The sequence below is a fragment of the Myodes glareolus genome, chromosome 1 (genome assembly GCF_982192425.1).
Source record: "Myodes glareolus chromosome 1, mMyoGla1.1, whole genome shotgun sequence".
NCBI classification, from domain to species: domain Eukaryota; kingdom Metazoa; phylum Chordata; class Mammalia; order Rodentia; family Cricetidae; genus Myodes; species Myodes glareolus.
In genome coordinates, this window is record NC_142026.1 from 129729375 (window position 1) to 129753243 (window position 23869).

The 23869-nt window shown below is 39.7% G+C and overlaps 1 non-coding gene and 1 pseudogene across 1 annotated transcript; both read left to right on the forward strand.

Annotated features, from left to right (window-relative positions):
- Nucleotides 1-17635: 17635 nt before the first annotated feature.
- Nucleotides 17636-18131, forward strand: LOC125392227 (large ribosomal subunit protein uL11 pseudogene; annotated as a pseudogene).
- Nucleotides 18132-18856: 725 nt separating this feature from the next.
- LOC125392432 (U6 spliceosomal RNA) lies at nt 18857-18960 on the forward strand. The gene has a single exon (XR_007229512.1). It is a non-coding gene; the product is annotated as a U6 spliceosomal RNA (small nuclear RNA).
- Nucleotides 18961-23869: the final 4909 nt, after the last annotated feature.

Here is a 23869-nt window from a genome sequence, read left to right on the forward strand (position 1 = left end):
GGGTTTGTGTTCTGGGTGACTTGAAGGTGCATTGGGAGATTTTGAAAAGGACTGATATAAAGACGAACCACAGTCTGTGTAAGAAGGTAGGGGCAACACATATGGAAGATAACTTTATAAAGGCCTGCTAAATATCCATGAGGAGAAATCCAAATAGAAAACGAGGCAAAAGGAGACTAGGTTTCCTTTGCATCCCACAGTGAAAAGAGACAGACTGGGAAGCTATTTAAAGGTTGCTGAGGTGACAGCCAGGATGAGAGGCATAGCAGGAAAGCACACAAGGGTCGTCAGATGCTGTGTGTGTTTCTGGGTAGTCTGTCAGATTGAGATGTCAAAGCGTTCAAGTGGCAAAGAAGACTTCATTGGATTTAGTGTTGTGATTGAGGCTTTCCTTTAATCATGGCGTCTTACTCCCTGCGTTGTGTTCTCTGGATCCCTTAGATGAGGCTCTAAGATTCCTGTGTTTATCTTATTTCACAGTCTTTGATGTCAGCTACCTACCTGCCTACTGCCTTCTGCTTTATATTGATGAACCTGTTGCCATAGACATAGCTGGACCATAAAAAGTTCTGTCTGTTGTCTGCGATGGGCCTTCTGGAATGAAAACAGCTTATCACCCTCTGCCACTGTCCTCTCAAGCTTTACGTGATGAACAGCAATGCTGAAGTTTAAGCCAAATAAACCCTTTCCTCCCCAACTTGCTTTTTGGTCATGGTATTTCATCGCAGCAATAGAAACCCTAACTGAGACAGTCAGTATTTGCCACAAGAACAGGGAAGCAAACCAGGATAATGCGTTATGGGATTATGCTCAGGTAGAGTACTTTACCGTGCATTCTGACATATTCTGGGAGCCAAACACATTTTGACTTATCTTCATTCTCCTTTCCTTCTGTAAATATGAATAAAGGCACTGGGAACACAGGATAGAAGAGGATCGGGGTGTGAGGAAAACTCATGACGTTAGGGTTTGGAGTCCAGACTTTTCTCGACGCCCTATTCTGAACTCAGTCAGAATATCACGCTGGCAGTTGTATGTTTAAATGAAGATTTTCTCATTGAAATTTTGCTTTTGGAGAAGGGTACCTCAAATCCTTCTCAAATTTGGAGCCCAACATCTTGCATGGTACTATGTATAGAGTATCTGCCATATGTTTTTTGACTAATAGTAACAATAACAGTGGATGTTGAGGCTTCCTTGTGGTCGTACTGGTGGAATTACATTTTAGAGAAAGAACAAGATGGCTTCAAACAAGAAGAATTGCATGGAAATTCAAAACTTAGCTCAAGAAAATACAAGCAGTGAAGGATCCAAGCGAAATGGGAGAGTTTGGATTTTGGGAGGTGGCCAGGATCGAAAGGTTTGTGCTGAATGTGAACATAATAGCTTAAGACTTTTTCTGACAGGATTTGAAGTAGAACATGAAGATTTTCACTCTCTACTCTCTACTTCCCTTTAAAGGCTTATGTCCCAGCCTAGCCAACACCTTCGCACACTTCCTCTCCCCATCCCATGACATCCCTGCAGGTCACCATGCTTCGTGCTTGCTCTCTTTGCATATGTTGTTTCCTACATATCTCCATCAGCAATGCTCCCATCCCTTTGATACTTTGTGTGTGGGCATTGTGTGGAGGACAGAGAAAAACTTCAGGTGCTGTTTCTCAGGAGCTGTCCACTCTTTTTGTTTGGTTGGTTTTGAGACGGGCTCTCTCGCTGATCCAGAGTTGTGTAACTCACTGAGTAGGTTAGGTTGTCTGGCTACTGAGCCCCTGTGATCGATCCGTCTCCTGCAAGCATCCGGCATTGCACTCAGCTTTTGCCTGAGTCCTGGGGATCAAATTCAGGTTCTCTCACTTACACGGTCATCACTTTTATTGACCGAGCCGTCTCTCCAGCCCTCCCCTCTTTGAGCTTCCTAAGCCCTGGCCCTTGAAGTTCACATATAAGAAAGGATGGCTTCGGATTTATTACTTGTCTTATTCCTCACATCAGCCCTGTGAAAAGACCCTGCTCTGTCATCGTTTTTTTTTAAAGCCCGAACAAACTGACAGTGCTTTAAAAAAAATTCATTTTTTAGGTGAGTAAACCTGGTGTGTGTAGTAGCGTATTGGCTAAGGTTAAAGAATAAAGTGTAGGAGTGAGAGTGTTTGATGCAGAAAGCTCTGCTTCTACTGCCTTGGGACATGGACACTCCATTCCTTGCTTAAATAGAATCACGTGACTCTTCTACAAATATGTATGTAATATTTTGTCAGTCTAAATTGTCATTGTTTCCTTTTTGTCCAATTACAGTTCAAAAACTTCCTGTGCCAAATCGCTCTCCCTCCCCTTCCTTGGTGACTTCTTTGGAAGATCGCGTAACTATCAAGTCACATTCCCTTAGTAAATGCTAGTGCAGGTTATAATTCTAATTTGTCCTTTTTGGAGAGATTTTTTCTACCCAGTTGAGGGGCAAGCTTCTGGCTCAAGGGACTTGGAATAAAGCCTGGACACAGATCTGTTATTCCCTCCCCCACCTCTCCTAGCTCTGATTCAGCTCCTACTGGGTTAGAGGTAAGCAGGGAAGAGAGATGTGGAGAAAAGGGCAAAGAAGTCTTTACTTAGCTGGTCTTGGTCACAACCTTCTTGTTGGCTGTTTGTGCCTAGAGACAGACACCAAGGGCTGGCATCTGCATGTGTGTAGCAGAGGTGTGGTCCTGGTGGACCATGGACAACTGTGGGATCTTCAGAAAGCAGTACAGGCCAGACAGTTTCCTCATACTGGAGACTGGGCTCCTGCTACAAAACTTCTAGAAGCTTCTCTTACAACAGCTCCTGTCACTGGGGCTCTTTCCATAAACTCTCAGGGCTGGCATCGCCTTGCTAAGTGGGTTGTCACTTGGGCTGAGACTCCAGCAAATTTGCTCATATATAGATAAGTCCCAGGCTAGCCATACAACCACACAGTCTATCACAGTCACACAGTCTATCTGCTGTGAAGGATAAAGAGTATAGGAAGCTACTCTTCTCCCCTCTGCCTCCTCTCCTCTCGTCAGAGCACCATTTAACCATAGGGCCAGTGAGTCCACAACCCAGGCAGATGCCTGTGCCCTGTCCTGAAATCTCTGCTCCTCCTGCAGCACATATCCTTGTCTACTGCTTTGGAGTTTTAAAAAGGTGTGCGTGTGTGTGTGTGTGTGTGTGTGTGTGTGTGTGTGTGTGTGTGTGTCACACACACACACAGAGAATGACAGTGTGTCTGTGTGTGTGAGTGTGCATGTGTGTTTGTGTGTGAGTGAGAGAGTGAATGTGAATGTGTGTGAGAGAGAATGTGTGAATGTGTGTATGAGAGAGTGTGTGTGAGAGTGTGTGGTTAGAGAGTGTCTGTGTTTGTGAGAGTGTGAGTGTGTTGTGAGAATGTGTGAGTGTGTGTGTGTGAGAGAGTGTGTGTCTTGTGTGTCTCTGTGTGTGAGAGAGTGTGTGTGTGTGTGAGTGTGGGGGTTTATGTGTGTGTATGTGTGTGAGAGAGTGTGCATTGTGTGTGTGTGTGTGTGTGTGTGTGTGTGTGAGAGAGAGAGAGAGAGAGAGAGAGAGAGAGAGAGAGAGAGAGAGAAGGTCCAATGGTGACTATTTCATTATTTAAGACCTGTCTCTTTCTCCCCAGCGCTGAGATCACAAATACACACTGCCTCACCCTGCGTTTTCTATGGTTCCTGGGGATCCAACTCAGGTCCTTCTGTTTGTGTGGAAAGTACTTCACCATAGAGGCATCTCTCCAGCCTCTTGAAAAAGTATTTTTCCCCTTTTCATAAGCTGTGATATGTATAACTCCATAGGCAGAGGGTTTGCCTAGAATTTGCAAGGTCATGTATCCAGTCCTGGCACTGTAAAGGCTTTATCTGAAGAACACATCATTTATAATCCCATACCCAGTTTAAGAAGCACCAGCAAAAAACTCATTCCTGTTTTTCCTTTTGAGAACTGAAATATTTCCCAGGATATCATCTGAAGCTAGGTTTTGTGTTAATTCATTCATGTACATTAAAAAATATTTTAAACATACTCATATTGTTTCTATTGTAATAAGTTACCAGAAGTTGCGGGGCTGAAGGCAATACCAATATACACTACTATAGTGCTAGAGATTTTGAGGAGTGCATGGGTATCTCTGGGCTGAAATTGAAAGTATCAGGAGGATTTCACTTTCTTCTTGAGGCTCTAGCAGAGGCTCTAGACTCTTCCCTTTCTTTTTTCCAGAGATCCCAGCACTCCTTGACTTGTGGTGGAGTCCATCTTTGAAACCAGCAACATGGCATCTCTTATACCTTCTCAGGCTCTGAGTAAAAGACCCTCATGACTGCAGGGGGACCACCTACCTTGCTCCTCAACTCAATTTCTTAATGTGATCTTGTCTTCAATTTCTCATCTGCTGTGTGAGCTACATATAGGCTAGTTCTGAAGAATATTTTGAATAATTTATTCTGTGTTCAAACTAAAGAAAGAATTGGTCAGTACATCTTCTTGCTCTTTTCACTTGGTCCTGTTTTAAGGAAACAAAAGCTATAGCTTAATTGGTGCTCACTATTCCATTGTATGACTATAATAATATTTAATTCCACTGTTAAGAAAAATTTCATATATTTAAGACTCTTAAGAACATTGCAGAGACAAATCATCTTGCAAATATTCCCGGGTTCATACGAACACATTTAAAAACGTTGTTTTATAGCTGAGCAGTGGTGGTACACACCTTTAACTCCTGCACTTGGGAGGCAGAGGCAGGCTGATCTCTAAGTTCAAGGTTAGCATGGTCTAGAGAATGAATTCTAGGACAGTAGGGCTACACAGAGAAACCCTGCTAGAAAAAAAAGGGGTGTGTGTGTGTGTGTGTGTGTGTGTGTGTGTGTGTGTGTGTGTACTTAGCTCTGGAGGCCAGAAGAGACATCAGACTTCCAGAACTGGAGATGTAGGTGATTGTGAGATGCCCAACATGGGTGCTGCACACTGAACTCAGGTCCTCTTAACTGCTGAGCCTTCACAGGTATTTCTTTACTGTTGCATTTAGTAATGAAGTTGAAGCTGTTTCTGGTGTTTTAGAACCACCCTTTGCTTGTTAGTAGCTGTGAGTTTATTTTGCGTTGTCTTATCTGCTTTTTCACTCTGGGTTCTTTTGTGACCTTCTCGGTCTTTATCCTGCCATTTTATTTCTGTCTCAGTGTGTGGATTTCTTTGCATTTATGTTCCAAGAATAGCTTCAAACAAATCCAGTAGTCCACCCTTGGCCACCAGGGACACAATGCAAGAGTCACTGTGTATGCCTGAAACCACAAGGAATCCTGAAATTAAAATGTACTATGATTTTTTTTCTGAAGTCATAACTTATAATAGTTTAATCTTCAAATTAGGCAAGAAGACTTTATAATAATAGCTAGCCGTAGGATAATGGCAACAACCCGCTGTAATAAAGTAATATAAATCCAGTCTCTCTTCCTCTTTCAGAACCTTAGACTAGAACCATTTTTGTTTTGAGGATGGGAGATGATACATTGCCTGAACAATGAGATCAAGTGAGGTGAATGATGTCGACATTAGGCTTTCGTGCCAGTATTTCCTTTAACACAGACACTGCAATACCTGGGACCGACTATGCAGACCAGGCTGGCAGAAATCCACCTGCCTCTGCCTCCCCAGGGCTGCCATTATAGTGTGGCCACCACACCCAACATCTGTGGATCCTTTTAACGTGCGATGTGGGAAAAGGCAAGGGAATGATGCTCTGTGTTTACAGGGCAGACAAGCTGTGAGTCTGCTCCCACCAGCCCCTTTCACAGCAGCTTTCATCCCCCATGAGGACAAAGTGTTCACAGCCAGAAGGTCCCTCTGGAGCCCGTCTCCCGACAGGATCCCTCTGGAGACTGAGTGCCTTCTCAGTGAAAGGGGGGAGACACATTCTAGATTGCAACTGCTGGGTAGGAAGGAAGGACTTAGGGGTGAATTAAACTGACAGAAGGCTCACAGTTTTGCCTTTAGGCCTTGAGTTTTTAAAATAAATTCTGATTCTAGTAACCTTTTTGTCATTTTTGTTGCATTTTTATAGTGACAGATATTTAGCCTCTTATACTCTTATTTTTTTCTCTGTTGGTTTTTAGTTTATACCTATCTTAATTTTACCCTAGAACATTCCAAAGGAATGGCAATGAGTACTCTTAATTGATTTCAGCTTATCACAAATGAATCTGATCCATTACATCATACATCATTGAATAAGATTGAAATAGATTTCCTTTTGCCTACACCCCACTTTTAACTAATTTTATCAGATGTGTCATAAACCTCATGATTCAGATTTTTCTTTTAGATTTAAATAGCCAAATATCCTTCAAGTAAGTCAGAAAAATGAAGACATTGGCTTTACTATTCATTGGCAAATTTACTATGTTTCAATCTTTGAATACCACTTTTCCCCCTGAGACACAGAAGAAACACTGTAAATTAAAAATAAGACCTATTTCCTGAAGCATAACACCCCAATAATTAATTCTATTAGCCTTTATGTTTGTGAAGGGGTTTTCCTTTCATCTTCATGTTTTTTTCAGATTATCGTTCCTACAATAAACAATTTGATTTAGAAAACAAAAATGAAAGCAAAAATCTCAACCTTGTGGTGGTTTGAATGTAAATGTCCCCCATAATCTCATAGGGGTTCTCACTATTAGGAGGTGTGGCTTTGTTGGAGTAGTTATGGCCTTGTTGGAGGAAGTGTGTCATTGTGGGGGTGGGCTTTGAGGTTTCCTATGTTCAGGATTCCACCCAGTGTTTTAGTTGACTTCCGGTTGCCTACAAGATGTAGGACTCTCAGCTATTCCTTGAACACTACATCTGCCTGCATACTGCCATGCTCCTCGCCATGATGATAAATGGGCAGAAGCCCTGAAACTGTGAGTAAGCCATCCCAGTTAAATATCTCCTTTATAAGAGTTGCTGTGACTGGAGGTTTCTCTTCTTCCTGCCAGTTCCTGAATATCCACTCTGAGGCTTACTATTAATTACAAACTGGTCTGTTCGCTCAGGCTTATCACTAACTAACTTTTACATCTTAAATCAACCCATTTCTATTAATCTATATATTGCCTCAAGGCTGTGAAATTAACTCGCATCTTGCTTCTCTGGCGGCTGCTGGCATCTCCCTGACTTTGCCTTCTTTCCTCCTGTATCTCTGTTTGGATTTCCCACCTAGTTCTATTCTGCCTGGCTATTAGCCAAATCAGAATCTTTATTAACCAATAGTAATAGTACATACTCACAACACACAGACAGATAACCTACATCAAGTTGCCGTGGTCATGGTGTCTCTTCACCACAATAGAAACCGTGACTAAGACACAGCCCTAACAGCATGCTGTCTTATGACCCACTTTGCTCATGTTGTGAAGTCAAGAATGACGTTTTTGTATTATTTTCTTGAATGAAGTGGAGCTAGTGTTTCCTTGTTTCTCTTGCTAATTTCTTGCATTCTCTTTGGTTTTTATTCATATCCAAGGGATCACCATGTGGTTATGTAGGTGTTTCTTAGAATTTATGTTACTTGAACTTCATTAAATGTGTTATATCTCTGGAATGTTGTTTACCAAAACAAACAAGCACACATCTGTGGAACTTCTGCTAGCATTTTTAGAAAGTCTTCCCTCTTCTCTGTTCAACTCTCTTGAATCCAATTTTATGTATGTAAATCTAAAACAAAGTCCTTAAATTTTCTTGTCAACACCTTTAAATCTTTTATTTCTCCTATTTTTAGTTGAGGGACTTGTGTCCTAACCCCCAAGTTCACTGCTGTATTTTCTCTTGAGTCATTTTTCAATGATCTTTTCAGATTCCAGAGTTACTCCAGCTGGGTGTTGGCCTCTGCCGCTATCCTCAAGGCTCTAGGCATTGTGAGTGTCCACAGTTGCCAGCGTTCTGTGTGCTTTGCTAGTCTCTCCATGTTCCTCTGTATACTTAGTGGTCCTGATACAGAAGAATCACTAGCCCAAGAGAATAGTTAGAAAATAAAAATAATACAGAAGTCAGTGAAATAAGATGATTTTTTAATAAAGCCAGAAAGAATAAAGTAAGCCCAATTTCAGAAGAAAAGGAAAGGACTACACAAAGTTTGGAGGGAAGTCTGGGAGAGACAAAGGAGTACCAAAAAACCACAAAAGCAAAAGCACATTTAAAAATGGTCAGTACTGATAAAGTTCTGTTGAGTCTTCAATGGCAAAACAAAAATAAACATAGTCAGCAGAATTTATAAACATTTAATAATCTAATTCCAAACCTGTTAGCACATTTCATTAAGTCTTAATGACATCATTTCTAGGTCCCCAAAGGCACTTCTATTAAAAAAGAGATGATGGGCTAACACTGCTAATTTAAATTACAAAAAAAATTGTTGACAATCTCTAATCAGTGAATAATACTCCACAGGCATGCTTCATCAAAAAATGAGTTTGTCCCAGGATGAAAGGTGAGCATTAGGGAGGTGACTCTTATGCATCTTCATCGCTGGCACAGACAGGGACAATCTTCTAAATAAATTAGGAAACGTGTTCAACAAAACTCCATCAAGATAAAACTCTAAGAAGAAAGCACTGGGATCATCATCAGCTTGTAAAGACACCTCTTTACAATGTTACAGCATATATTTAATGGCGAAATAATCAATACTTTTGTCCTAAGGTAAGGAGCAAGGTAAAGCAAGTCAGTTCTATCAGGGCTACTCAACCTTACATGAAAAGCTCTACTTGGTGCATTCAGTGGTGAAAAAATTACAGACATAAAAATTGGAATGAGAGTAAGAGAGAATAATGTGTTATTTTTAGTGACATAACAGTAAACACACCAAAATTTGGGGACCCAACATCTAACAAACACTGTAATCAATAAATGTACTTAACAAGATATAAGGACATAGCAACAAGCTATAAGGACATGGCAACAGATTTGTAACGGTGTCAGTTACTTATCTTGTGGGTTGGGCCAACTTGTAGGGTGTGAAGTTTATTTTGACTCAGGTTTCACAGGAGGCAGTCCATCATGGTGGAAGGCAGAACAGCTGCATCCTTGGTGGTGGATCCTCTCACCTGGACAGAGAGGGTGCAGGGAACAAGGCAAGAACGGAGGCCCCAGGAGTGATATAAAATGGCCTAATCTCCAGAGACCTACATAACTTTGCCAGGACTCACCTCCTAAAATGACCTGATCTCTAGAGACCTACATACCTCTGCCAGGACCCACCTCCTAAAGGTTCTAAGTTCTTTCCAACCTGCACCCCCCACAAAGGTGGGAAGTAAATGTTGAGCAAGTAAGAACTTATGGAAAAAATAACAGATTCAAACCATAGCATTAATGAAATGTGTAAGAAATTTCACATGTAAACCTAAAAGACCTAGAATAAGAGACCCAATCTTCCTAAGGAAAAAAAATGGAAGATTTATAACATCTGATTTAAAATTTACAAGAAAAGATACAATAACTCAGATATTCTATTTGTCAAGAGAAGTCAACCATCCATGGAACAGACTTGTCAATCTAGAACCATAATATTATATTTAAATTTCAACAGAGTGACCCAAGTGAGTCAATGAAGGAAAAATAACCTTTTAATGTATTCATATAGGAGAAAAGGCACATAAAGCCATGACTGACCCTTTACTTTATATTAAAAGTGTAATATTTAGAATGTGTTAATTAGTATCTGTGCTATAAAAATTATTTGATATTAATGCATACAACACTTGTAGATATGAATGCATTTTATTGAGAGAAACATGTCAAGCTCACTTGTGATCTTACTCACTTCAAATTTAAGAAAAAGAACATTTTGATTCAGCACAATGTCCTTTTTTGTTTTGTTTTCTCATTCGTTTATGTTTTGATTTGTCAACTTAATACAAACTAGAGGTATTGAGAAAAGAGGCAGGCATATAGTGCCACCCATGGTCTTTGCTTCAGTTCCTGCCTCCAGAGTACTGCCCTGATGTCCCTCAATGATGGACTGTTACCTGAAAGTGTAAGAAAACAATAAATAATTTTCTCCTTGAGTTACTTCTAGCAATGGTGTTTATCACAGCCACAGAAATAAATAAAATGTGTGGTAAAAATCACAGGACTTTATTTAAGAGTTAAACTTGGACTTCTTAGCTGTTATATTTTTGGTATATAGATTTTAAGGGTACAACATTCTGAAAATGTAGCTTTAGCATTATATATAATAGAAAAATTACATATAACAAAATAGTTATCAAGCAAGAGTTATAGTTACAGTATTTCTTTATGAGTCTGAATTTTCATAGTTAATTTATCTTTTAACATAAGTAAGGAAAATTATAACTGTCTTCAATTCTTCAAAGACACCAGAAGGATATAATATTACCTAAGTAATCAGGAAGTGTATTGTAAGCAACTTCCAAATTTCTAGAATTGACAGAGACACCTTTCTGCCTGGACAGTCACCCAAAGTTCTTCTGTAACGTGGAGGCATCCATCTTCAGCCTACAGGTCCATAGTATGCAGTAGATTTTCCCATGCAGCAGGAAATTTAAAGATCTGTCCTGCCTTATAATGGCAAAATTCATCAGTGGCTTTCTTCTGTGTTCTGCAGAATGTCTGGCAGTTTCTCCTGTGAAGCAGGAATCCTGAAGGATCATTCTGTCTTTTGGAAAGTTCAGCAGTCACTTTTCTGTGGGCCCTGTATGTACAGTTCATACAGCATACCATCAAGCAGCTCAGGCAAGAACAGTAGTTTCTTGTCAAAATGACTAACAAATTCCAAAGAAACCTTTTCAGTGTCCGTCATTCTCTTGAAGTAGGTCAGTGTTGCCAGGAGATGTGTCTCATTCTTATGAAAAGTCTAAGTTCTTAAAACATTTTAAATGCCATGTTCCATAGTCTTTGAGGTGTTGAAGATTATCTATGTAACTGAAATATGTTTTTGTGTATGTAGGAAACCTAACTAACATGACTACTATTTTGACTATTATAAATATAAAGACTATTAATCTTCATTTTTAATTATCATTAGATTTTTAAATAAGTTATTTAAGCATAATGCCTTAAACAAGAGTAGAAATACACATACACAGTGTAACAAAATTGACCATAAATTTGTATCAATTGACTAAGATCCATACCAATGCAAAAGTATTCATCTCTGTATCATATCCCCTTTTAAGTGAAAACAAACATTTTTAAACAATCATTTTTGGAATTTGGGCATAGTTTTCTCCAAACTGCTTCCTGCTGTTTATTGGGCCAAGTATTTTTAGGGTTCACGGGAACCTTTCAGGGGATCTTGTTCCATCAAACCACTTTACCCTGGAAGGAATCCATAGGTTTTCATCTTCTATGGAAACAAAAGCAAAACCACTTTTCCAAAGAAACATATCCTTAGACTCAAATTTTGAAATCAACATACCTTTAAAATATATGTTGGTGTAGCTTAGCAACCTGTACAATGAAATGTCTTTCTGTACTTAGCTCATTCACAGTCAAAAAATTTTAAAAAAACCACAATAATATACATAATCCAGACTCTCTATGCATCTTTCTGTGGCTTATTCTTCTTATTTTTCTTTACTCTTTTAATCTATGACTGTCTGTGCTCTGTTTCTTTTAAGACTTTGTTTTAGTTTTTAAAACTACTTTTTATAACTATCATACTCTTTTTCTCTCTTTCCCAAGCCTATGTACATTTTTCAAAACACACTGTGTTATATTTAGAGGTCTTTTACTGTCTGAATCTGTCCTTACTGTGTATCTGTAATCATTTTCTGACCAGGAGCTAAGTGGGCAGGGCTAGGACCACCTCTGCAGTCCTGCCTGTTTGTTCCATCCAGTCCAACATAATGGAGTTCTATTCACCACCTCTGCAAGCCATGCTCACTGCCCCAACTCCAGGGACACAGTGGTCTATATTGCCATTAGTCAGTTTGTAACATGTTGCTCACAAACCCCATTCAGGTGCAGGACCTCCAAATGAATAGCCAGAGCTATTCATGCCACCAGGAGCCAGCATGAACCAGGAAGCCTCTTCTTAAAGAAGCTGAACAGTTTTTGCTGCTCATGCTGAGTTAGGAAGCCTTCTCTTAGAGGAGACGCACCTCTGCTCACTGCCAGCAGGCAGAGCCGATCTGAAAAAAATTGTGTCTACAAAGAAGTTGCGCTGAACTCTGTTCTTTTGTGTCAAGAATTCCTTCCTAAGTCCTCTCAGTTTTTATGTGGATATAGTTTCCTTATGCTGGTGCCATTTGTAAGCAGAGACTACTCATTCATTTCCCAGCTGCCCAGACCCGAATAATCACACAGAAACTGTATTAATCACAACACTGTTTGGCCAATGACTTAAGTGTATCTCTAGCTAGCTCTTACATCTAGAATTAATCCATTTCTACTAATATGTATTGCCATGAGGCTGTGGCGTACTGGGAAGGTTCCAACCTCTGTCTCCTTCAGCAGCTACATGGCATCTCTTTGACTCCACCTACACTCTCTCTCTCTCTCTCTCTCTCTCTCTCTCTCTCTCTCTTTCTCTCTCTCTCTATCTCTGTTCTGACTTCCCACCTGGAAAATCTAAGCCATTGACCAAAACTGCTTTATTCATTATCCAATAAAAGCAACACATATACAGAAAGACATCTGACATCACTTATTTCCAACCCTTTGTTCAGTTTGGGGTACTACTGCACTGATAATGGTATCCACACTCAGGCTAACTCTTCCCTCTTTTGTTAAACTTTCCTGGAAAAAGATGTATAAACACACACACACACACACACACACACACACACACACACACACACACAGAGTTTCCCTGGTGATTTTAAATTCAGTCATATTAATAATGGAGACTATCACAACTCCACCTTTGCCGGTCTGACACCTAAACACTACACTTTAAACCATAACATTCCATCTTGTCCCCTAAAGTCTTGTTTTTACCTTATAATGCAAAATGCATTTCACCTATCTTTAAATATCTCAAACCATAGTCTTTCATAGTCCCAGCACTGTTCAAAAGTTCCAAATCCTAAGTCTCCTCCGGGACCCAAGGTAATCTCTTAATTTTTAGTCTCATTAAAACAAAAAAGAATATGTACTTCCAATATAAATGACATAGTGAGAAACAGAAGGATGGCAAGAAAAGCCTGGATCAAAATTGAAACACAGAAGTGCAAACAGCAGATCCACAGCCCTATGTCCAACACCTGGGGCTCTTGATAGAATCACCTAGGCTCCAACAGCCTTGGGAAGGCCTAACCCTCTGGATCTGATAACTGCAGTCCATGTGGCTTCTCTCCTGGCCTGATTCTTCTGTTCCTGCTTTCCATTCATTGGCAGATATTACATGGTCCAGGCATGGCCGTCCACGCTCAGCAGCTTTGACCTTTGCATCTGTTGTGTTATATTCTAGGACACTGAATGCCCTCATCAAGCCCCTTCATGTACTCACATCTCTAAAGTCCCTTGCTTTGCAAGGCAACACTTTCACATGTTCTAGGGATTAGGGTGTAGACATCATTGGGAGTCACTTCTGCCCACCACACACCACACACCACACTCTGCTTCATCTGGGATTAAAGGTGTGTGTTACCATACTAGTTTGCCATAAACACTGGGTAGAACATGCCTTTAATCCCAGTAGTGCACGTCTTTAATCCCAGCACTAGAGAGGTTTATAAAACAGAAAGAGACAGCTCTCTGGCTCAGTCTCATTCTGAGATTTTTCTGGAGGCAGGATCACCATTTTGGACTGAGGTCGAGGTAAGAGCCAGTGGCTGGTTGTTTTGCTTTTCAGATCTTCAGATTGAACCCCCATATCTGTCGCTGAGTTTTATCAATTGTGCTTCAGCTATGATCAATCACTGTGTGTGAAAACTGATCACACAGATAAACCCAAGGTAGTCCCTTTGAGTCTAGTAAGTAGAAGATTCCTGGTAAGAATTTCAAATTTCCTCTTCATGTGTGAAGTGACTTCTGAGTTTTTATTTCTATATCAAAACGGAGCTTATTTGCTATTTTTTTGAAAGTGGAGAAGAGAGATGAGAACAGATCTTTCAGTGTTAGTTCTAACAATGTACATGAAACATAACATGGACTAAGATCTAGTGAAAGACATACTTACTGTAGTCATTGCTGTACATGTTACAACTTGTAAAGCAACCAAATCATAAGAGTCTCGTTCTGGTAGCAGTGTCCACACGATTTACCAAGAAAAGACGATAGGTAGACTGAGCGTGAAGCAAACGCTTAGGTCCCTCAAGTTCGGATTTTTGGTTTTTAAATTTTATTGTGTTTTATTTTATTTTTTTGATTTTTTTAGACAATGAAAAATCTACACCCTACTGTGTTTAAACACATACACCATAGTTTGTTCTCTGATCGAGCACCGCTTAGGTATTCCATAGTGAGATGTCTTCTTACCCCACCACTTTCCAATTTGCTTTTCTGTATCTGTGAATGTGTCTATACTCTCTCAGATTCTCCTGGAACCCTCCCCCTTAACAGAGAGCAGAACCTATGGGGTCTCTGAAATGCCTGTCGTTGTAATCAAGAGGCAAGAAAACAGTGGGGGACTCTGGTGTGCGTAGTCTGACTTTGTTTTCCAGTCTTGAAATGAATATTGATTATTTCTAAAAGAACAGACATTGCAGTTGGGCCCCTCAGAGTGAGGCAATCTTCTCTGTGGGTCACCGGGGCCAATTAGATGTTCCTCGTCTCAAGGACATGTAATGGTACGTCCCTGAAGCACCATGAAAAGGCACGTCAGTTTGTTCATCCCGTTTTGTGGGTTCTGTGCTTTACAATCAGACTCAGCTCTCTGTCTTACAGAAGTCAAGGCAGAGGTCACTCTAAGTATGACTTTTCTTATCCATGTTTCTTTGTTTGGCTGTTGTTTAAATATGAGTACATACACTGTCATGGCAACATGATATTTACACACTTTCAAGATCTATTTTCTCAGAGTAAAAATGTTTACCCAATTTTAGTTTTTGGCCAATTATTTCTGCCTATGTTCTGTCTTTTGGGTGATATTCTGTCCATTTCTCTATTGTAAAAATGGAAGTAAATGTTGGTAATAATTCTTGGAGAAAAGTGAAGGGCATTCTTATATGTGACTCCACTAGAGATTTTTTTTTACCTCAGCAAGGAGCACTCATGTTTTTCATCATTATCATTATAGTTGCAAGAAAAGAAACCCTGCCCCCTCTTTTCCAAAGTTAAGACTGTTAAGGAACCCTCCTCCCAAGCCACTGTTCAAAGCCTGCGAGGAATGCTTGGAAAAACTTCCTTTGGGCCTACACTTGTAGGATTTGTATCTGTTTAAAGCTGAAAGTGGGGCCGCTCTTCCTGCCTTCCATCGCTGATAAGGATGTTGTCAGATTTCCAGTGGCCCCATGTCAGTTATTCTGAGCGACTTTCTGGGTGTGGGTGCTGGAACAGATAAGGGGAAAGCCTCCCTCTACTACAAGCCGGCAATTCTGGGCCTTAAAGGCTCTGGTTTTAAAGCCGGGAATGCTACTGCTTCTGAGCTATGCAAGTTTTAATGGAATGTGGTCACAAAAGGAGAAATCAAAGCTACTCGCCCTTGGACGACTAAAAGTAATGTTGTCCTATTGTCACTCCCTTTACTCTCTAAGTTCAGACAAATGAAGAAATAGTTAAATTCCAAGTGAATGTGTATTTTGATGGGAAATAATTTAGACAAACAAAAATTTTTTCAGTGAGCTTTATATTACTACCGTATTAAAAACATATTATCCACAAAGTCTATTCTGAGTACAGAATTTAATATGTTTAATTATGGGTGCATAAATTACAGGCTAATTACCTGGTGATCTACATATCATATTTTTAGATTCATGTTGCCAGAGTTTAATAATGATCATAAATTCTTAGGTTGTCATGCATAATAAAGTCTAATTTTTATACTTTGGTTACAAGAAAATAATAATACAAAACCTACACAGAGAGACTCAAAAGTGGATAAATAATTTTAAAATAATTTTTATAGTTATGATTTCAAGTGTATGGTGTTTTGCCTGAATATATGTCTGTGTTCCTGGTGCCTGCAGAGGCCAGAACAGTCATCAGATTCTGAGGAACTGGAGTTACAGATGGTTGTGAGCTGTTATGTGGGTGCTGGGAATAGAATCCAAATTCTGCAACAGCAGCCAGTGTTTCTAATTACTGAGCCACAGATAAATATTTTTGTGTCTTACAAATCCATGGATAGATAACTTCTGTATTAGTTAGGGTGGTGGTTTGAAAGAAAATGGCCCCCAAAGGTAGTGGCGCTGTTAGGGAGTGTGACCTTATTGGAGTGTAAGGTCTTGTTGGAGGAAGTGTGTCACTGTGGAGGTGGGCTTTGAGATCTCATATATGCTAAAGTCATGCCCAGTGAGTTCCTTTTGTCTGAAAGCCAAGATGTAGGACACTCGACTTCTTCTTCAGCACCATGTCTGCCCGCATGTCACCATGTTTCACCATGATGATCATGGACCACACCTATGACTATGTAAGCCAGTCCAAATGAAATGTTTTTCCTTTATAAGAGTTGCCATGGTCATGGCGTCTCTTCACAGCAATGAAAACCCTGACTAAGACAGTTACCTTTTCACTGCTGTAACGGAATTCTGTGGCAAAGGTAACTAGACAAAGGAAGAGGAAGTCATGGTCCAGAAGCCAGAACCAGCCAATCTCTTCGCATGCACAGTCAGGGGGCAGAGAGAGAAGCATGCCCCTGCTCAGTCTACTTCTTTCCTTTAAGGCAGTCTAGGACCCCAGACTACTGAACGATGCTCCCTTCTTTGCAATGGGCCTTCTAAACCCCTCACAGGTGTGTTAAGTGACTTGTCTCCTAAATGAGTACAACAATCAATACAGACCATCATAACATCCTTAAGCAGTTTTAAAATAGGTTACATTTAAAAGCCCAGGTGATACATCTTTTAGTAAAATCACGAGTATAAAAAAGTCTTAACTGATTGTTTAAAACCTCTCAGAGCATTGGAAACATGATCCATATATCTTACAACAGACGAATAAGAGTTTCTGAGGGACTCTAACATGATCTTGGCATTAGAAGTCCATTGTTACTGTCAGTTTTTATATGCCTGGGACATGTTTGCACTCTATTAAAAGTTACATCTGTATATTTGTATAAAGACCCTTAGCTTTAGAATACATTGGGAATAAAAGCTATGTCAACAAAGCTATACTTGCCTATAAAGCACATTTAAAATACTGATGTGAGACTATAAATTGGTCCACCTGGCAGAATAGCAGAAATGAGCTGTGAGAAACATGCCTCATCGAACAAGGATTTAATAAGCAGACTGGAATTAATATTGGGAGGTGGGAATCAAGTCGTGATGCCCCTTGCTTTATAGCTGTTTGGAAGGCTTTGACAAGTAAAAAGAAAGAAGGAAAACAAATGTTTATGAGGATGCAGAGAAATTGGGGCTCCTATGAAGGATGTGAAATGATGCTACTGTGCAAAACCTGGGGACCCCTCAAAAATTAATCATGGACTTTTTCGGCTTTTGGTTCAGAGGAGGCAATGGTGGAACTTTCTTCGGCTGTCCTGGATCGGGTTCATCTGACACCAGCTGCCTCCATCATGCTGTCCAAGTATGACGCCAATGAGACCAAAGTTGTGTACCTGAGGTGCAGCGGAGGTGAGGTAGGCCCCACATCTGCCTTGGCCTCCAAGATTGGCCCCCTAGGTCTGTCTCCAAAAAAAGTTGGTGATGATATTGTCAAGGCAACTGGTGACTGGAAAGGCCTGAGGATTACAGTGAAACGGACCATCCAGAACAGAGAGGCCCAGATTGAGGTGGTGCCCTCTGCCTCTGCCCTGACCATCAAAGCCCTCAAGGAGCCACCAAGAGAAGGAAAGAAGCAGAAGCACCTAAAACATAGTGGAAATATCACTTTCAAGAGATCGTCAACATTGCCCAGCAGATGCGATACTGGTCTTTAGCCAGAGAACTTTCTGGAACTATTAAAGAGATCCTGGGTACTGCACAGTCTGTGGGCTGCAATATGGAGGGCTGTCATTCTCATGACATCATTGATGACATCAACAGGGTGTAGTGGAATGCCCAGCCAGTTAAGAGGCAGCAAGAGAAAATATTTCAAGAAAAGACCATCTGATATGGAAGCAAATTCAGAGACCCACTATTGGAATAGACTGTTCGTTATTTCCTGGCTGCTCAGATTAGAAATAACCACACAGAAACTATTTTATCTGCAATGCTGTCTGGCCAATAGCTTAAGCATATTTTTAGCTAACTCTTATATCCTAAACTAACCCATCTCCATTAATCTGTGCATCACCATAAGGTCGTGATCTATGGGCAAATTTTTTTGGCGGCTACATGGCTTCTCTCTTACTCTGCCTACTCTCTCTCTACATCTTTGTTTGGATTTCCCACCTGGCTTTACTCTGTTAAGCCATTGACTGAAAGCAGCTTTATCCATTAACCAATAAAAGCAACACAAATACAGAAGGATTTCCCACACCAATCCACAGCCAGATATTATACAGAAAATGAGAGACCTTGAAACACTCAGTCATAAATGGGATGTCTCCATCAAATCCTTCCTCTCAAGCTGGGAAAGAGCTTTTTATTTTTATTTCTATTTTTTATTACGTATAGTGTTCTGCCTCCATGTATGCCTGAGGGCCAGAAGAGGGTGCCAGATCTTATTACAGATGGTTGTGAGCCAACATGTGGTTGCTGGGAATTGAACTCAGGACTTCTGGAAGAGCAGCCAGTGCTCTTAAGCTCTGAGTCATCTCTCCAGCCCCAGGAAAGAGTTTAAGAGCTAGAGGCCAGTGCTCGCTTCGGCAGCATATATTCTAAAATTGGAACAATACAGAGATTAGCATGGCCCCTATGCAAGGATGACATGCAAATTCGTGAAACGTTCCATATTTTTGAATACCAATCTTAATCTCCAAATCTTAAACATTTTGTTTTAGTTTTTTTTTAAGGATGAGGGCATCTGAGATATTTTTATTTTATATAACCTATAGCATTTTCTGTCTCAACTTGGTATACCAGACTTTTTTGACTCCCCAAGTGAGGCCTTACCTTCTCTGAGGAGTGCACAGGGGTAGGGTGGGCTGGGACAGGGGAAGATGGGAGAGCGGGAGAAGTGGAGGGGGAATGGGAGTTAGTATGTAAAATTAAAAAACCATATAATAAAAAAGAACTAGAGGCCATGGAGGACACCAAGAAAACAAGGCCCTCTAAATCAATATGATCAAAGTTCATATGAACTCAGAGACTGAAAAAGCATTGTGAGATTCCTTAGAGTGAGGAAGAGTGGGTCTGATTCTTGTGCCTCTCTTAGATTCTATTGGTTTGTCCTGTCCAACTCTGATATGACATATTTTGCTATAAAAAATAGAGCATCTGATAATCTGATAGCCAAAAAAAGATTAATCATGATGTCACACTAGGACCAGTGATTGCACCTGTGTTCATTATACTTGTAAGAGAGAGAGAGAGAAAAAATACTCAACTTGGTGTTTCTTTGACAGTGTTCACTGAAGCAAGACTTACTGCTTCTGAAAAGGAAGCAAGTAGATGAGTGGATGAACAAACTGGGATTTCACGCAAAAAGATATTATTTGTCTACAAGAGGGACTGGAATATGATATACACTATCATATGTGTGGGTCTTGGGAAGATTGTGGTAAGCAAAACAAGGAGGATAAAGATTGATATTGCTCCTGTCATAGTGACATAAACTAGAGGTTACAAGAGGCAGGTGGTGAGAAGGGTCATAGTGTGAGGGGTGGCTCACCTGTGAACTGGTCCTATGAAGTAGGTGTGGAGATATATCTCAGGCAAGCATGTCCTTTAAGAATGCCAGCCATCATGGGGAGGACTTGTTTCCAGATCCCACCAAAGGAGTGTCCCAAGCTAGGGAAGGAAGAGTCTGGGAACAATGGGAATTCTCCACATCGAGAAGTTTCTCAAAGAAGTGGGTTCTCTAAGATAATGATCAGCCTTACTGTGGGGAATGCATGACTTGTAGGCACTAGATGATAGGGAGACCAGTTTGGCCTGGGTACCAGGTCACACTTGCTTGTAGCCACAGAGGCATAGAAGCATTGTTAGGCCATTGTCATTGTACCTGCAGAAGGATAAGGACTTGAGAGAAGTGTGGCTTAGGTCATTCACTTCCTTAATCAAGTAGAGAGGACTTCATGTTTACTGGGCAGAATTGAAAAAGACTTCTGTGATAGTAATGATGACTGTGCAAGACAATACAGCCAATGCCACTTAAAAAGTTGGGGATTTAGCTCAGTGGTAGAGCGCTTGCCTAGCAAGCACAAGGTCTTGGGTTTGGCCCTGGGTTTAGTCCTCAGCTCTGAAAAAAAAATCAGAAAATCCAAAAAAGTGTTAGTGAGAAAAAAACAGGGCAAGGTATAAATTTATGGCAAGAGTAAGTACACACAGAAGCTCAGGAAGCTTTAAGGTAAGACAGACACACGGACTGTTCATAGACAATCAAAGAAACTAAAATTAACTACACTTACAGACCAAGATATAGCTGACATATTAAGATACAAAGTGTCATAAAAATTGTAAGTGTAAAAAATTGAGAGAACAAGATGATTTTTGTTGTTATTGCTTTTATTTTGCTTTCTAACTGCCACTCTCAGCTGCAGAGGACTTCAGCTCTGGCTTACTAAAACTTGGAGCAAATGCTGCCTCCTGTCCCAGGCACCAAAGATTTTTTTGTTTATTTTGTTTGTTTTTGAGATTGCATTTTAACTACAATATTTCTTCCTCCCCCAGGCTCTCCTATACATCTTCTCTCCCCCCACTTCACATTCATGGCCTCTTTTTTTCACCAATTGTTATTGTGTGGATATTATGTCTTTGTATATAAATATCAACATAATCTATTATGTGTATAGTCATATCAATATAATCTATTTCTATATCCATAAAAGTATAATCCATTGAGTGCATGCATTGTTACTTGCAAATCCAGAAAATTTTGTTGTTACTTCTTTTGCTACTTAATTGTTATATTTTATTTTCACTTTAAGTTGAAAGCATTTTAGAGTAGCTTATTATAACCCACTTTGTTTTGTACGAGTAGTTATGTGGTTAGTTATGGTAAACACACAGCAAAGGTTTATAATACATGAACAAAAGAGAGTAAGCAAGATTTAAAATACCTTACTAAAGCAAATCAGTTTACCCACAGAAAGGAACTATAATGAAATTGAAAACTATGTTTCAAAAGGGCATTAGTAAGATCTTAGCTAGTGATGAAGGTGAACAAGTGCCATTCGGAGTGAAAACAAGAGCAAGCATATGCCACATAAATCAAATCATCTCACCTCTAAGAATATACAGATAGGAAGCAAAAAGATGGGACTAACGAAATTAGTTAGTCCATGCAATGGATTCCAGACAAAAGCATGAGTAACCATGTTGTTCTCAGACAAAACTGAGTTTAAATCCAAGGCAATAAAAAGAGACAGGAATGTTATTATATAATGAAGGAATCAATGCAATAAGGGAAAACATTGATTCTAACTATATTTACACTCCCTGTCATCATACCCAGACACATAAGACAAATGTTAATAAATTTAATAGGGCAGATAAACTTCAATACATAAGTGGAGGAGGACATTGATAGCCCACTGTTAGTAATGGGCATATGAAAAATCAACACAGAAAAAACAAGTTCAATAGTACCTGTTAGGCTTAGGATGCCGACAGAGGGTTTCAAAACACCATTGAGATGGGTGACTGTGGAAAAAGGGTTATTAGAGTTGTTATTAACACCATGGGCAGATAGACTTAGGCACTAGAGCCTGGTGAGATCTTCAAGAAGAGTTCAGACCCCAGCACTAGATACAGACAGCATGGTGGGCAATATGTACATGCATACCCACCACGTCATATATATGTTTACATATATATGTTTACATATGTGCGTGTGTGTGTGTGTGTGTGTGTGTACATAAGTATATGAAGAAATTTTGTCCCCTGTGATACCATGGGTAGAACTAGAATTCATTACATACATGAGATGAACAAGGCATGGAAGGACAAGAATGTCTCACTCACATGCAGGATCTTAAAGTTGACCCTAGAAGTTGAGGGTAGAAAGTTGTTGACCAGAGGCAGGGGAGGAGAGGAGAGAGGAGCACAGGAATGGGTAGAAACTTGCAGGTCGAAAGGAGTTCAGTGTGCTATTGCATACTACGGTGATTATGGGTTTTTAAAAAATTCTCATTTATTTTAAATAAAAGAAAGATTTTGGATATTTTCATCATACAAACAGGGTAAGTACTTGAGGAAATAGTTAGTTAGCTTGATTTAAATAGTGTGTAATGTATTGAAATACCACATAGTATACTGCTAACATTTTTTAAAAGTTTCATTTATTTTAAATAGAAGAACAAATCTTGGATGTTTTCACCACATAGATTGGATAAATACATTGGGAAGTAGATGGATAGTCTGATTTAAATAGTATACAGTATATCAAAATGTCAAATAGTGCACTGTTAATATGTTTAACTTCTATTTTTGCCTGTCAGTTAAGCATTTCAAAAACTATTAAAATGAGAAGTATGCTATATAGTATCACAATAAAGCAACAAATTGAAGGGCAAAAATAAAAAAATTGGGGCTGTTGTAGCTGGACTTTAACATCTATGCAAATATGACTCCTTCTTTTATGCAATACCTTCATATGCCAGACCCTTGTGAGTTGTATGTGGTTTCTTTATGAATCTTAATCCATGTATGAACTAGAGTGCGTCTCTAAATCCATGTCCAAAGCAATTACAATTCTCATTCACTTCAAAGGATTCTGAAAACAGAAGGAATTGTTATAATTGCTATCCGCTGAGACTGGTTTCAGTAACTTTAAAATTAAAGGTTAGAATAATGAAATCCCCAAAGTGAGATCCATTGGGGAGTTCTTAAAAATTAATAATAAAAGATGAAAACAAAGAGGCTGTGAATTCTGGAGAGAGAAAGGATGATATGGGAGAGCTTGAGGGGAGGAAAGGGGGAAAATGAAATGATGTAATTATACTGCAGTCTCAAAAATAAAAAAAAAGATCTTTAAATAGAAGAAAGAACTTTAGGCAACTTTAAATTATCTGCATAACCAAAGTAGATAATTAAACAGATAATATTGAAAGCTGTTATGGCTATTTTAGTTGTAGTTTGAATCTTCCCTATGAATATAGATAGAAATTGATCTTTGGAAAAGATGTTCAGCTCCCCGTCACTGTCCTACCCATCAACATGGCATTCCTTCACACATGATTATCATGGCAGTGAACATTGTCATGCATACTTGCTGTGAAACAATGGTTTTACCCTGTAAAAATTTGTTTCTTGTACCTGTTTAATAAACACTTATTGGCCAATAACCAGGCAGGAAGTAGAGGTGGGGCAACAAGAATTCTGGGAAGAGGGAAGTTTCAGTCTGCAGTCATGACCCAGATGCAGAGGATGCAAGATGTGACTGCCTCGCAGAAAGAGGTACCAAGCCATTTGGCTAACACAGACAAGAATTATAGACTAATATAAGTTATAGGAGTTAATAAGAAGCCTGAGATACTAGGCCAATCAGTTTATAATTAATGTAGACCTCCATGTGATTTCTTTGGGACTTAATGACTGTGGGAACTGGGCAGGACAGAAACTTCAGACAACACATACTTTCAATCATTCTACCCCACCTACATCAATTCTCCCTGATGCATGCCCACATACAGGTTTTCAACATGGCTTCTTATTCCCTTGGGTCAGTCACAAACAGCTTATGTCAGGATAAACTCAATAAACTC